This window comes from Aquarana catesbeiana, linkage group LG12 (genome assembly GCF_042186555.1).
Source record: "Aquarana catesbeiana isolate 2022-GZ linkage group LG12, ASM4218655v1, whole genome shotgun sequence".
Classification (NCBI taxonomy): Eukaryota; Metazoa; Chordata; class Amphibia; order Anura; family Ranidae; genus Aquarana; species Aquarana catesbeiana.
This window is the reverse complement of record NC_133335.1, coordinates 193,612,961-193,628,321: the sequence shown is the minus strand read 5'-3', so window position 1 is coordinate 193,628,321 and position 15,361 is coordinate 193,612,961. Positions and strand designations below refer to the sequence as shown.

At 42.0% G+C, this 15,361-nt stretch overlaps 1 protein-coding gene across 3 annotated transcripts in view; it reads right to left on the bottom strand.

Moving 5' to 3' along the window:
- Nucleotides 1-3,135: 3,135 nt before the first annotated feature.
- The window catches only part of RALY (RALY heterogeneous nuclear ribonucleoprotein), a 383,349-nt gene continuing 371,123 nt past the window's right edge, over nucleotides 3,136-15,361 (bottom strand). For all 3 annotated transcript variants that reach the window (XM_073606359.1, XM_073606357.1, XM_073606358.1), the window contains one exon: nucleotides 3,136-13,548. The gene's annotated coding sequence lies outside the window, so the exon portion shown is untranslated. The remainder of the gene's footprint in view (nucleotides 13,549-15,361) is intronic.

The following is a 15,361-nucleotide window of genomic DNA, read 5'->3' as shown; positions in this document are numbered from 1 at the left end:
TTGGGGGGGGGGGAGAGTGGGTTCCTGGTTTTGAGAGGGACTTCCTGTCCCACTCCCTCCTTCCATCTTCTGGCCGCCTAGGCGACTCCTCCTCTCCCCCTAAAGGACCCCTCCCTCCCTGCAATCTTCTGGGACATGTCACAGCTCCCAGAAGATTGCCTGGCCTCTGACTGAGCGCAGCGTGCTGTGAAGCCGCAAGCTGTCACAGCCAGGCACCCACACTTACAATGCCGGCGCCACGGAGAGGCGGGGGAGAGGAGCGAGGCATCTCTGGACCGTGTGACAGGTGAGTGGCTGTTTATTAAAAGTCAGCAGCTACACTTTTTGTAGCTGCTGACTTTTAATAAATGTAACAAACAGTGGAACTCCTCTTTAAGGTCAGCAGATACCCCACGTTGCTAGATGAGGAGGCTGCATCTATTTAAAATAACTGTCATGTGTTTAAAGAGACACTGCCACCTTGCCCATGGCAATGCGATAATGGGGGTTGTTTTACTAAAGGCAAATAGGCTGTTCACTTTGCAAGGGAAGATGCACTTTGAAAGGGAATTTACTCAAGAGTTTAGTGAATGTGGTGAAGTTTCACTTTGCAAAGAATACCCAATCACATGCAAGGAAATGAAAAACAGTATTTTTGCTTGCACATAATTCGATTATGGAAGTCAATAGAGCTTCTCCTCATTCACTAAAGCCCGGTACACACTAGAAATGTTTTTAAGAGCATGGTGATTGGTCTTCTATCAGTATTTTATGGATCTTTTTTTTATTTATATAGATGTTTTGCAGAAGTGCCTTACTTTTTTTGATTTAACCACTTGTGTGGGGTTATTTTGTATTATTAACCGCTTGCCGACCATCCGCTGCAGTTTTACTGCGGCAGAATGGCACGGCTGGGTGAAATGACGTTACCTTACGACGCCTCGCCTTTTGGCCACTAGGGGCAGCGTGAGCCCGGAGCCGATGCGAGTGCCCAGTGGGCGCGATGACCGCCGGGCTCCCGTGATCACACGTGACAAAGCGAGAACCGGGATCTGTGTGTGTGTAAACACACAGATCCCAGTTCTTTTAGGGGAGAGGAGACAGATCATGTGTTCATAATATGTATGAACACCGATCTCTCTCTCCTCCTAGACAGTCCCATCCCCCCACAGTTAGAAACACACATAGGGAACACAGTTAACCCCTTGATCGCCCCATAGTGTTAACCCCTTCCCTGCCAGTGACATTTACACAGTAATCAGTGCATTTTTATAGCACCGATCACTGTATAATTGTCAATGGTTTCAAAAATGTGTCAAAAGTGTCCGATGTGTCCACCATAATGTCGCAGTACTGCTAAAAATCGCAGATCACCGCCATTACTAGTAAAAAGAAAAAAATAATAAAAATGCGATAAATCTATCCCCTATTTTGTAGACACTATACCTTTTGCGCAAAACCAATCAATATATGCTTATTGCGGGGTTTTTTTTACCAAAAAAATGTAAAGGAATACAAATCGGACTGAACTGAGGAAAAAATTATTTTTTTTGATAAAACGTGGGATATTTATTAGGGCTGTTACTGATTAAAATTTTCGTGTTCGATAAATCGATTTTTTTAAAATCGATTAATCGACTAATTTCGATTAATTATAACGCACATACAGATCCAACTACTTTTAGCTGACGTCATGCATAGCTCCTCCCCCGTATGCGTTACGTTCAATCAGAACTTCCTCAGCAGGGCAGAGCTATGGCGTCACCTTGCAGTCTATTTAAATAGCACCGTTGTGCATCAGGGGGACCGATGGAGAGCCAGAGACATCCATCACCTGCTGAGACAGCAAAGTGTCAGCTCTTTGGAAAAAAGTGCCCTCATCATAAATGTTTCTTGATTGCTGGATAACCAATCAATGTCAGTTCATAGTCAAACTGACTTACAGCCAGGAAAGCCCTCAGAATTTTAATCGATCAAAAAAATTAACGATCAATCGAGGAATGAATCTTTAATTTTCCCAGCCCTCATATTTATTATAGCAAAAAGTAAAAGATATTGTGTTTTTTTCATAATTGTCGCTCTTCTTTTGTTTATAGCGCAAAAAATAAAAACCACAGAGGAGGCGATCAAATACCACCAAAAGAAAGCTCTATTTGTGGGAAAAAAAGGACGTCAATTTTGTTTGGGTACAGCGTCGCATGACCGCGCAATTGTCAGTTAAAGCGTCGCAGTGCCGAATCGCAAAAAATGGCCTGGTCATTGAGCAGCCAAATCTTCCGGGGCGGAAGCGGTTAAAGGTGCTGCAGCCTTAGTTTATAAAGTGTGAGAGCTGGAGGTTTGTGTCCTTTTTATTGACTTACACAGAAATCTTTTTTCATTCAACCCAGCGGGCGGAACAGAAAAAAAACTAGAGAGCTAGGGAGGAGAGCCTGTACTAAAAATCCGATGCTAGTACAACGATCTCCCCCGCTGAGCTATTGTGTTCTCACAGGGGGGTGGGACGCCCCCCCTCCCACCCCCTCCCACGCCAGAACACACCGGTCAGTGATCTCAGCCATTTGCTGACTACGCCGATCAGATGCCAATCGGCAGACCTTTTTTTAGTCATGCCCCTTTGGCCAGCTTCTGTTGGACCGGCTGCTGTACACACGGGCCAAATGTCAGCCGGTTCAATAGAAACCACCTGATATTTAGCCCGTGTATACGGGGCTTAAGCTCTTGGGCAAATTCCTTGCAAAGTGCAACTTCTCTTGCACAATGAAGAGCTTATTTGCTGTTAGTAAATCAATTCTACTGTTTTTGGAATGGGCATCCTCTGACTCCCATACACTCAGCTTACCCACGCTTCCTCTTACCTCCTTGTTCCTCCACACATGGCACTTAAATTTGCTGTTTGGCGACCCAGCTACTTATTGAGATGCGGGATATAATTTTCACTTAACCTATGCTGAAGTTATGTTTTTTCAGCTCAGCATGAAAAACGCATGCTCAATTTTCAATTTAACAAAAATCTTGTAAACCATTCCATCCATCAACTGCTTTTTTTTCCCCAGCAATCCCCCATGTGAACACCTAAACATTGGTCCCTAGATTATTGTTTTGCTCGATTTTTTTTCTTTGCCATTGCAGTTGATAGATGGGATCAGGTCTTGGGTGCTGCCATGGAGGATTACTGATAAAATCTTTGGCTAGTTAATTCAATGGCTAAATTGAGTATTTTGAGTGGCCCTTGAGAAAAAAACAGTACTTTCAGCAATTTTATTTTACAGGATCGTTTATTTACAGAATCAAATAGCACAGATTTTACACGCTTTCCAAAGGGAGACACAATATAATTTTTACACACACGTATATATATTGCAGATCTGTGTGATCATGTCTTTTTTTTTTTTTTTTTTTCACCTTAGTGTGATGCCCACCATTGGCTTATTACCATAGACCACATCCCACACCAGAGTTAAGACCCATATAATAACAGTACATAGATTTTTATTGAAATAAGGTATTTAAAAAAAGGTAGAAAAACATTTTATTTTTGTAATTACATCCCCTGTATTTACAAACAGCAGCTCGTCATTACACCGGTGTATGTGACACATTTGAGTTTTATCAAATTAGTGACCCAAATTTATGAAGATCACACTCTAACAGATTGAAAATTAGATTGTTGACAATTTGCCTTTTTTATTTTTCAAGTTAGCAATTTAAATGATTTTCCAGGAAAGAGTGACTTTTTGAGTTTCATCAAATTAGTGACCAGAGTTTATGAAGATCACACACTAACTCGTTAAAAAATATTTTGTTAACAATTTGCCTTTTTTGTTATCCATTAAAATGCTTTCCAGGAAGAATTATATGCTTTAAACTTCCCGGGAGGGGGGAGACTGTTCACTGAATTACATCCTGTAGCTCGTTGACATATACAGTATTGAAAAGAACATTATGGGTTGTCAAGAGTTTATGGTTCAGCTACACATGAGATTTCAATGGTTTGGTAGAGATTTCACCTCTTATTAACAAGTGCCCCTAATATGCCAATCATTCGAAGCAACTGGCATCAGGGGGTAAATTTCATGCTTGTGTTTTTAACAACTTGTGTGTAAATTGGTCATTACTTGCCCTCGGGACTATTCAGTGATTTGCAGCCTGTAGCTTATTTACTTCTGCTGGAGAAGGCTCCAAAACTCTAATGTAAACTAGAAGATGTTGAGACAGGAGAGGATGCTAAAGATATCTATTTAGTATCTAGCCTACTCAAACAATCAGTCAGTCTTAGCCGTTCAGTCCTAAAAGAGTCTCAGCTCTTCTATAGACGTTAAGAAGCTGTGGGCTGTAAATCACTGAATAGTCGCCTGCATGAGCAATCACCCAAGTACTCCCCTTAATGTGTTCTGTTGCTCAGCCATTCATAGGAAGTCTTGTATTTTTATCAATAAATACAAGGATTCCTCTGACTGGCTGAGGTGGAAAGATGGGTGGATGATGTCATGATTTCCTATCTATAAACTGCCACATACAGTTTACAGACGTTAAGAAGCTGTGGGCTATAAATGACTGAATCGTGCCCTGTGGGAGCAATCACCCAAGCACTCCTATTATGAAAAAGTGGAAGTGCAAAGGCATTTGAAAGAGATTTGTAGTGAAGAACTGGTAACCGTTGAGAAAAAATAGTTTCCTGTCATGGTGATCCAAAGGCTCCAGGAGTGCCCCAATGTATTGAAGTAAAGCTGGCCATACATGGGGCGATATAGGGCCGTATATATTGGGGGGTATTCAGCTTTAGAAGGAGGTCATCAATGTCAGCCCGGATATTTCCCTTATTATAGATTTCCTTGAGAAATCTATGTTAGGTTGCATTTCACTTTAAATAGTTCAGTTGGGGCAAGCTGGCCCAAACAAACTATTTCCATTAATAATGTGCCTGCTGTCAGTGCTGCATAAACTGTATGTAGTATCATATATATATGTGTGTGTTTAGGCCTTATCTAACAGCTTGTGGTTCAGATATTTTTGTGCAATAGGGAGCTTATTGAAGGGTTGCATTGTAATATGTCTGAGGCTCTGGAATGACCCTTTTCTACCAACCCCAACAATATAAGTGTTCGGCACCTGCCTGGACTACCTGTGCCTTTCAGATTTTGCCACCACCTCTGATGGATAAAATGTCGCTTATTGGGCTGTACGCCATCAAAGAAACATCCCTGGAGCTCAGTCTGTAGGTTTAGTCCAGCCAGCCATGCCATGTGATCAATCTAAACATTGCCAGTTATAATTCAGCAGGGTGGAGATTACCGGCAAGCAAAACTGCGTGATTGGCACATTTTTGTAAGATCAGTCAAGAAGATCTTCATAAAGGCTTGAAAGTCTTTTTTTTTTCTGTAGAAAATAAAGGCAAAAACTAAACTTCATCTTTTTCAATTAAATGGCTTCCAAAATTGCATGGTGGCATGGGTGACGCTCGCAGGATCAACACACACTGGGGTGAAGGTATCTAACCTGACCATGGATATTCCCCAGTCAAGCAGCCAATTGAAATCACAACTGTATTAAAAAAAAAAACTTTAACACTGCAAGGTGCTGTATACACAAACATATTTTACAAATTTCACAGTAAGGTAAAGTGAATTATACATTTTTTTTCTCCTGAATTACCCTCTCTTTCTGCCACCCTCAACATTTTCAACACATAGGAACCCTTGAAATATCTTTCTGGTCTCAGGGAACCCCTGCTAAAAGTTACTATAACTACAACTCATAATACATTAGTGTGATGGTCAATGGGAGGAATGCAACTTACATTTGTGATCATTGGGAAGAATTACCCCTTTACAGATAGCTGAAAAGATCAATGGTGTCAGTGGGAACTTATTTATGAGGCAGAAACTGCTCATTGCTCAAGGAACCCCTGATAACCTCTGGAGGAACCGTAGGGTTTCCATGAAACCCTGGTTGAGAAACCTTTATCTATCCTGTGACTTCTTTTCTTTTTTTTGAATGTGATAGCTTCAATCTAAGCAATAGTTTTTATAAGAATAATATTAAAAATCAAAGAGAAAATCTGGTTAAAGAGCTAGTCCACCCAAATTTCTTTCTGTATTTGAATTAGAAGTGGAACTTTGTGGGTTGAGACAGTCACGGCTTTTTGTTGGTTTTAGATGCTCCAACATTAAGTCCTCCATGTCGTAATTCCCGACTCTGTTCTCCACCTAGGAGATTTGGGTATTCCCATCTACATTTGGGTGTTCCAGCTCCTCCTATTTCATTCTCCATAATATATAATAAAAAACCCCCATAATGGGCACAGCAGGTGTACAGACCCGAGAAACAAGTACAGCGATCCTACTAATAGAGTCCCCAAGGCAGCCTTTCTCAACCTTTTCAACAAAGAGGAACCCTTGAAATAACTTTCTGGTCCCAGGGAACCCCTGATAAAAATTACTATATCTGCAACTCATGATACATTAGTATGATGGTCAATGGGAAGAATGCTCCTTACATTTGTGATCATTTGGAAGAATTACCCCCTTACAGATATCTTAAAAAATCAATGGTGTTAGTGGGAACTTATCTGAGAGGCAGAAATTGCCCATTGCTCAAGGAACCCCTAGCAACCACTGGTTAAACTCTGGATAAGAAACCCTGCCCCGTGGCATATATATATATATATATATATATATATATATATATATATATATATATATATATATATATATATATATATATATAACTGATAGGTGGATCAATTTTTCTCCACCAAAAACTGAAATATCAATATTGGGTGGACTAATCCTTCCTTTAACCCAATGATGGGATTTTAGTGCACCAGTCCTCTACAATGGTATTGCTTACATTTACCTATTCATCAGCAATATTACCCTGGGAATTATGCTTTCATGACCATATGTTGCCTTTTCTGACTTAGACCAAATCTCCAGCTCACGCCTAATCTCCTATTTATTTCTGTCTGAGCATTAACTTACATTTCTGCAATAAATTGTAGAGAGAGTGGGGATTGCCAATTCTAATTTCAACCAGACTTCCTCTTATCTCTGTCTATGGGGACTTTGAAACTTGACTCCTTGCAGATATAAAATACACAAATTAATGCAGCTCTGTATTCATTAGTGTGCTTATAATGCAAGCAGTGTAGTACCAGAATTTGATTTGATTTTAGAATATTCTATTCCCTGTACTGTACAACAGCATGGAGACTGGGAGAGGAAAGGACAAGGGAACAAGTCAGGTGTGCTGCATTCAAATATGCTGGCAAGGAACATGTTAAGAATGAGCAGAGATGAAAAAAATTAGCCTGCTGCTCGTTCACTGTTCAATTACAGGCTTATAGTGAGGAGATGGCACCACTATATTCCTTAATGGTAACCGAGAATTTGGTGTCATTGGTTTCTCTGTTCTCCCTTTATTCTGGCAGAGCTGTGTAAATCCTGGAATTGGATGGACAGAAATCCAATCAGCTTATATGCACATCATCTTTGTAGTTAGCCTTTTGCCTGGAGTTGAGCTTTGATTTGTCCAGGTTTTAAAGGGAACCTCTAGGGCTAGAAATATGGAAGCTGCCATAGCTGACTTGTGTTTAAAGGAGCGTCAGGGTTTGCCTTCCCCTAAATGACTTCAGGTTTCCTGAATTTGCTGTTAGAATAATTGTTGTGGGTCAGTAACTAATAGCTAGTACATGTCAGCAATGGCATCTCCCATATATCGCCTTTGCATTATTTGCCAAATCTATCCCAGTGAATGCAATAATTACCTAAGGGAGATTCTGCCTATTTTAGCTCTTAAAAATTGACAAGCATTGTAATTACAGGTCCAAGTAAACATGAACTATATTGTATCTAAAGTGGCTACAGTCTACTTGCTGAATGACCTGTAACTAGCAAAAAACTATAGCCCAAAACAATGAAAATAGTACTGCTTGAATGCCCCCCAAACCTGTATCAGTTGGACCAGCATGTGATTAGACAGGTGCTAGACAGACAGGATCAGCTTGTCAGGCTCTAGTAGACTTCAACAAAATGGCGGCCTTCTGTACACAGATACCGACTCCCTGTTGCATGAATGTAAATAAAATGCATGAAAGATGGACTCCTCAGATGTGTCTCGCCCCTTTCAGGGCTTAATCATAAAGGCCAATCATAGGGCCTCTATGATTAAGCCCCAAAAAAGGGCGAAACTTGGGCCAATCGTAGGGATTCTACGATTAGGTCCTGAAAAGGTCAAAACGTGTCTGAGGACTTCTCTATAGGTGGAGAACAAGACCTGAAGCCATCTTTTACTAATTTTATTCACATTCATACAACAGGTAATCGGTGTCTGTGTGCTGATGGCCACCATTTTGTTGCATCAAAGAACTGTGGGGTTTATTTACTAAAGCTGGATACTGCAAAATCAGGCTCACTTCTGCATATAAACCAGGCCTGGACTGAGACAAAAAATAGGCCTGGGCATTTTAAACTGGGCAGCCCAATCCCTGGGGCAAATAGGGCAGAGATGTGGGGCGGGCGTTCGCGGGGTGGTTGGTGACCAGATATTCATTCTGAGAGGTGTGTAGTTTGGTAAATTCTGTGCTTACCCGGATAGCTATTTAAACCGTGCCATGTAAACTAAAATATAAAAAATTATATTAGACCAGTAAAGAGACAGCCCTAGACCAGGACATAGACAGCCCCAGACCAGTACACAGACAGCCCCAGACCAGTACATGGACAGCCCCAGACCAGTACACGGACAGCCCCAGATCAGTACACGGACAGCCCCAGACCAGTACACGGACAGCCCCAGACCAGTACACGGACAGCCCCAGATCAATACACGGACAGCCCCAGACCAGTATACGGACAGCCCCAGACCAGTACACGGACAGCCCCAGACCAGTACACAGTCCCAGACCAGTAACAGACAGCCCCAGACCAGTACACAGTCCCAGACCAGTAACAGACAGCCCCAGACCAGTACACAGCCTCAGACCAGTACACAGCCCCAGACCAGTAATAGACAGCCCCAGACCAGTACACAGTCCCAGACCAGTAACAGACAGCCCCAGACCAGCACACAGCCTCAGACCAGTACACAGTCCCAGACCAGTAACAGACAGCCCCAGACCAGTACACAGTCCCAGACCAGTACACAGCCCCAGACCAGTAATAGACAGTCCCAGACCAATAATAGACAGCCCCAGACCAGTAATAGACAGCCCCAGACCAGTACACAGCCCCAGACCAGTACACAGCCCCAGGCAAGTAATAGCCCCAGACCAGTAAAGTAGAAAGCCCCAATCCACTCCCTTTCCCCGCCACTACAGAGCGGGATGCAATGCACTGGAACATGTTTTTTTTTTTTTTCCGTGTGCTCACCTTCCTCCCTGTGCAGCCATCAGTGTCCCGGCCAGTATTAGGAGAGAGGCTGCCGCCGTCTCCTCGAGTGCAGCCATAGCTCCAGCGCGCCCAGCCCAGGAGGTGTCTGTCCAGTGCAGGTGCTTCCTGCATGTCACAGGAGCCTTCTCTCCCGCCTCCTTCTGCACCTCGTAAGTGTGCTGGTGCCCGGCCCTGCTGTAGGAAAGCCCGTATAGCGGGAGGTGAGCGGCGGCCGCTGTCTGTGTTAACCCTGTCTGGACCACGGTCGCCGCTTACCTCCCGCTGTGCGGCCCAGTCATCAAGAAGCCACTCTTCCTAAAAAATGCGGCCCAGGGACATCGGCCCACCGGGCAAACGCCCGGTGTGCCCTATGGCCAGTCCGGGCCTGATATAAACCAATCAGCTTCCAGGTTGTATGGCCAAAGCTTAACTGAAAAAGCTGAGATTAGAAACTGATTAGATTCTATACAGAAGTGAGCCTGATTTTGCACTCTCCAGCTTTAGTAAATAAACCTCTGTGTTTTAGAGGTTGTAGCTGCACCCAAAAACACCTGTGCTAGATTCTAGTTGCAGTGAATTGCTGTTCTGGTGGATTCTGGTTGCTATTGCCATAGCCCAGCAATGTATTTAAATGCTTTGTGATGCAAAAGGCATATTAAAGCTTCATTCCAGGTATATGGGTTTTTTTTTTTGCAGAGTTGCATTTTGGCCCAGTTTATTTTGTATTTAAAGTGGCTACAAGTAGTAGCCGCCACTACTGATCCTCACTGTCTTCCTGTGTGGATGCAAAAGAGAAAAAAAGCATACCTGGAATTGAGCTTTAATGCCAAAGCTGATGTTTATCATGCCAAACGAATTTACACAAAATATTTTACCTCGGCTTCCCGTTTACCTTGCCTCCACCTTATATGATTGGCTGTCTGCTTTGACAGCTTCCTGGCAGGATAGCTCAGGCTGGATCTGACTTGTTTCCAAACTCGACTGAGCTCATCCCTAGTCCTAACCTTGCTGAAAATGATTTGTTATATTATGTTCTGGGAACATAAGTGGTAAAAAAAATAAAATGTTTCAAAGCATTAACCATCCATACATCAATGATACATCATACATCATCCATACATCAATGATTTTTAAAGTGGTTGTAAAGGCACAAGGTTTTTTACCTTCAAGCATGAAGGTAAAAAACCTTCTGTGTGCAGTAGCCCCCCTAATACTTACCTGAGCCCCCCTCTCATTCCAGCGCTGTCCATGAGAGTCTTGCCTCTCCGGGGACTAGCACTCCTGATTGGCTTTTGGCAGCAGCGGGAGCCCTTGGCATTGCTGCTGTCAATCATAGCCAGTGAGGCAATCAAGAGGAGGCAGGGCCTGGTCTTGGGAGCGCGCCTGCTTGGGTGCCCCCACAGCAAGCTGCTTGCTGTGGGGGCACCCGTCAATAATGAGGAGCCAGGAGCGCCGACGTTGGACCCAGGAAGAGGAGGATCCAGGCTGCACAGAGCAGGTAAGTATAACATGTATGTTAAAAAAAAAACCAAGGCGTTAATATCACTTTAAGGCTGAACTCCAGACAGATATAAAAGACACAAATAAATGTAGATCTGTATTTATTAATGAATCATTAAATGTGTCTTTTGTTAAATGGATCTAGTTCCTGAATTTAACTTGGTATTAGGCTCTTGCAATCCTCAATACAGCAGCATTGAGCATGTGCAACATGCAAATGTATTGAACAAATGCAAGGAACAAGATAATAAGAGGAGAAGCCAGAATGAGCAGAAAGATGAACTCATCAGCCTTCTGCTGCACTTTTGTGGTCCGGTCAGGAGGCTGGAAGTGGAAAGAGTACAGCACTGTATTCCCTAAAGTGTATTTCCACTTTTGCAACCAAATTAGAATAACACCTGCTTTATATTTGTTACATGTACCCATTCACATAGCATAACGTAAAAAGATATTTAAAAATTGCAGCTTACGTTTTTTATATGTTTTATTTTGGACAGTTCAGTAAGGAAAAAGCCTAGGTATTTTTTTTTGTTTATGAGGGGGTTGGGCAGCTGTGTTTGCAATATTTAAAGGAGAAGTGCAGCCAAAGCACAGTCCGTGCTGCACTCCTGTGACCTGTTTTCAGCAGACAGGGGCTGTCGGGATCCGCCCACATGCCTAGACCGGTACCAAGCTCAGCCTCTCAGCGAGCCACTAAGAGCCTGAGCCGGCCACTCCTGCCCCCTCGACTTCCCCACCTGTCTAAGCTCCGGTGCTGATTAACGTTCATACAGAGAAAATTCTGGAGATTGGTGAGCCTGAGAATGGGGGTGCAGTACATATCGTGCCAAAATGGAGGGTATGGTTATTTTAGGGGTTAATAGTGCCGTACATATTGTAGCAAAATATGGGGCCAAGAGTACTATGGTTTGAAAGAAACATCTCTGCTGGGGAATAAACTATCGTAATATGCTTCTCTAAACACACAGCTCCAACAATATGCAGACTAAAAAATAGCAAACCTGACAACAAATGGCCAACAAACATGGAATAGTTACAACACATGGGCAACAAACTCGCAATACATGAACAACAAATGGGCAAATGTCACAATATGAGGACAACAAATGGGCAACTGCAACAGTATGTAGGCAATTGGGCCCGGACCTGGGGCACAACTATGGTGGGCAGATGTTTGAGCTTCAGCAAAATGTGGAAATTGTATCACCCTACTTGCAATGGTTAAAAAGGAATGGTTTAAAAGTAGGGGTCTTCAAACTACGACCCTCCAGTTGTTCATGAACTACAATTCCCATCATGCCTAGTCATGTGTGTGAATGTCAGAGTTTTACAATGCCTTATGGGAAGTGTAGTTCTGCAACAGCTGGAGGGCCATAGTTTGAGGATCCCTGGTTTAAAGTATAACTAAAGACAAAACTTTTTTTTTTTTTGGACAGAGTGGAGAGGGATAGAGAGATTCACCCCCTTTATTTGTCCTGTTTACTGTCATCATCAAAAGTGAAAGTAAAAGAAAATCCCAAATTTTTGGTTGTCCCCAGAAAAGTAATAGAGGGGAAATCTTACAATGGGGTGGTAGTTCTGGTGACCGGGGGGGACCCAATGGATTCCCTTCATTTGCAGGGATTTCCTCTTACTTTCTGTTTTGGCTGTGGGACAGGAAGTGAAGGGAAATCTTCACAATGGGACACAGATGACATAAAAAAACTGAAAGGGGTTATACCCCTCCCTTACTCTATCCAAAATTTAAAAAAGGGGTTGCCTATAGTTCTACATTTTAGCCATCAGCTCGATAAATTAGCAAAGTCTGATTAGCGCTGGGGACCTAGAGAGCTGGGTTTAGATGGGGGGTGCCATCATACCATCTCCCCCCACATAACAGTGTTTGGGTTGGTGATTGGTGCCTCAGGCCTGAGCACTGTCACATAGGGGGAGGTCACATGCGGCCCGGTACCATGCCAACATCTCTTTAATGTTCCTGATAGCCAGAGATAATGCAATCAAGCCTACCTATTCTTCACTCAGGAGCAGCGTTTTTGTTATTCATTGCAAGAAAGATGTACTTTTTCAAACAAAATATTAAAGCAATTTAAAAATAAAGACTAGTGCCCTATTGATTCATGTAAATGGTAATAACAAGTCCACTTTAGCCATTGTGGAATTTTTTTTCTGGATAACATTTCAGTTCCCTGATCGGCATTATTTGTTGCAGTTGTTCCATAACAATGCTTAGGCTGTCTTCTCATGAACCATTGCTTGCTTCCACATGATTGAGACAAAGTAACAAATACTTCACAAAAGATTAATGTTGCCAAAACCCTGTTTATCCACCTCAGAGACCTAAATGGGAAATCCCAGTTTAGAATCTTAAAATCCAGAATGTGTTCAGCTCTTTGCCCAGCCATTCCATTGCTTGAGGAACATCAGATGACTCCATCTTGGACACTATGCAGCTTCTATGGTTCCACCAGACAAAGTTCCCCCGTGGCTTTTCAGCCAGTGTGGTGTACCATAGTATTTTTTCTTCACCAGGCCCACCACTGTTTCTTATGTTATAAAATGATAAATAATGATTTGTGATTTTTAAACCTGCAAAATCGATGCTCTGGTGTCCCGTGGAGGCAAATTGCAACCTTTTAGTTTATAGTCCTTTTACAGATCCATGGGGTAGATCCCTCTAGAGATCACAAACTCTGTGATGAAGCTAAAAAAAGAAAAAGTAAATAGATATTAAATTGAATCATCATTTTATATTTGCTCATATATATATAACTTTTCAAAGTAGAGGAAAGCCGTACCCAGTCTTCAATTAGTGCAATGCGATCTGGTCACCCCACTGACCAAATATAAGAAGGAAGTCCAGGGGATCGATGCACTTAAAATTTCTTTATTGCACCAAAGTTCAAACAAACATTACTTGATGTGTAAGTTCATTACGTTTCGGGGCTCACAAGCTTGCGCCCTTCTTCAGATCAAACACACATATCTAAAGTCAAAGTTACACACATGGCTTAAATACCATCATTTTACACATTTGGAATCAATTATGTTATGTGAACTTGACTGACTTCCTGACATCAACCCGGGTGGGCCAACTCACAATTGAACCCTACGGACTGAGACTGGGATGCCATTAAAAGTTCATGTACGTGTAAAGGCAGGCGTCCAAGGCTATAGAGTCGATCAAAGCAGATCCACTTTTTGATCACCTGTGTTGGCCAGCCGGTGGCACAGTTGGATCATTTCTCGGGCGAACCGGCAAAGAATCGGTAAGCCAGAGAAACACTGGTGGCTTGGACTGCTTTCATGAGAAAGCCAGCCACCGTCTGTAAGAAAACAATATCGGGGTTATGACTGATATTTTCAGCCATAATCCTGGTAAACCACTTGCAAATGTATATATACGTATTGCGATCAGCAAGTAGTTATACATGAAAATGTCAATTGCGCTACACAAGTTACATATTGCCACACATGCCACACAGAGCAATTAGTCATGGTTAACTCTAAACTGATGACCTGTATGGGCTTTTGAACTGTTGCCTATGGAACATGTAGGGTACAGAAGTTTGTCGCTATTCCACAGGCACACAGTCCTAAGGCTTGACAAGTTGGGTATTTATTCGGCGCAACCTTGTCTTTTATATTTTACAGATAGATTGGTGAATATATTGTGTTTGTGTGCTCTAAAATTAACTTTAGTGTATTTTCTGCTAAAATTGTGTGCTTTATAAACCATTGTGCTAATGTGTGACTTGAAAAATTGGAATTACCACTATTTTATTCTCCAGGTTCTCTGCTTTCACAAAATATATCATGTTTGGGGGGTTTAAGTAATCCTAAGGCCTAAAAATTATTTTTTTATAACGTGTGCAAAAAATGCAAAAACAGCTCTTGGAAGCTGGGGAAATAAGGGAAATAAGCACTTTGTTTTGTGCCATAGGATACAAACACCTCTATGTTGTTGTCTAGTATAAGTAGTCTGCGTAATAATACATAAGTACTTATTTTTCAGTGCAGAAAAATAAACAACCTACTTGTTTCCAACACAATGGGACTTCATTATGCCGAGTAAAACACAATGAGGTTTCTTAGAAAATAATTATACTAGAAAAAATATAAGTGTTATTGTTTCTAATGGAACAAAATGGGCTTTCACTGGGAGTAATCACACCTTTTCTGTTAGCAACAATCAGTTTTGTGTTTTATCTGCACTGCTGACCGGACAAGGCTAATAGGAGCTTAGCATGGAAAGACTCTATGGCCCTGTCATTTCAAACAACACCGGTCTACATACTGTGCTTGGAATTCCAGACTCTAAACTATAAAACAAATAATTTATTTAGTTATGTATAAAAACATTAAAGTGATTTTAACCCTTTCATGCCTAAGCCTATTTCTTACATTTGTTGCTTACAAGTTCAAATCTGTATTTTTTTGCTAGAAAATTACTTAAAACCCCCAAACGTGTTTATATATATATATTTTTTTTAGCAGAGACCCTAGAGAATAAAATG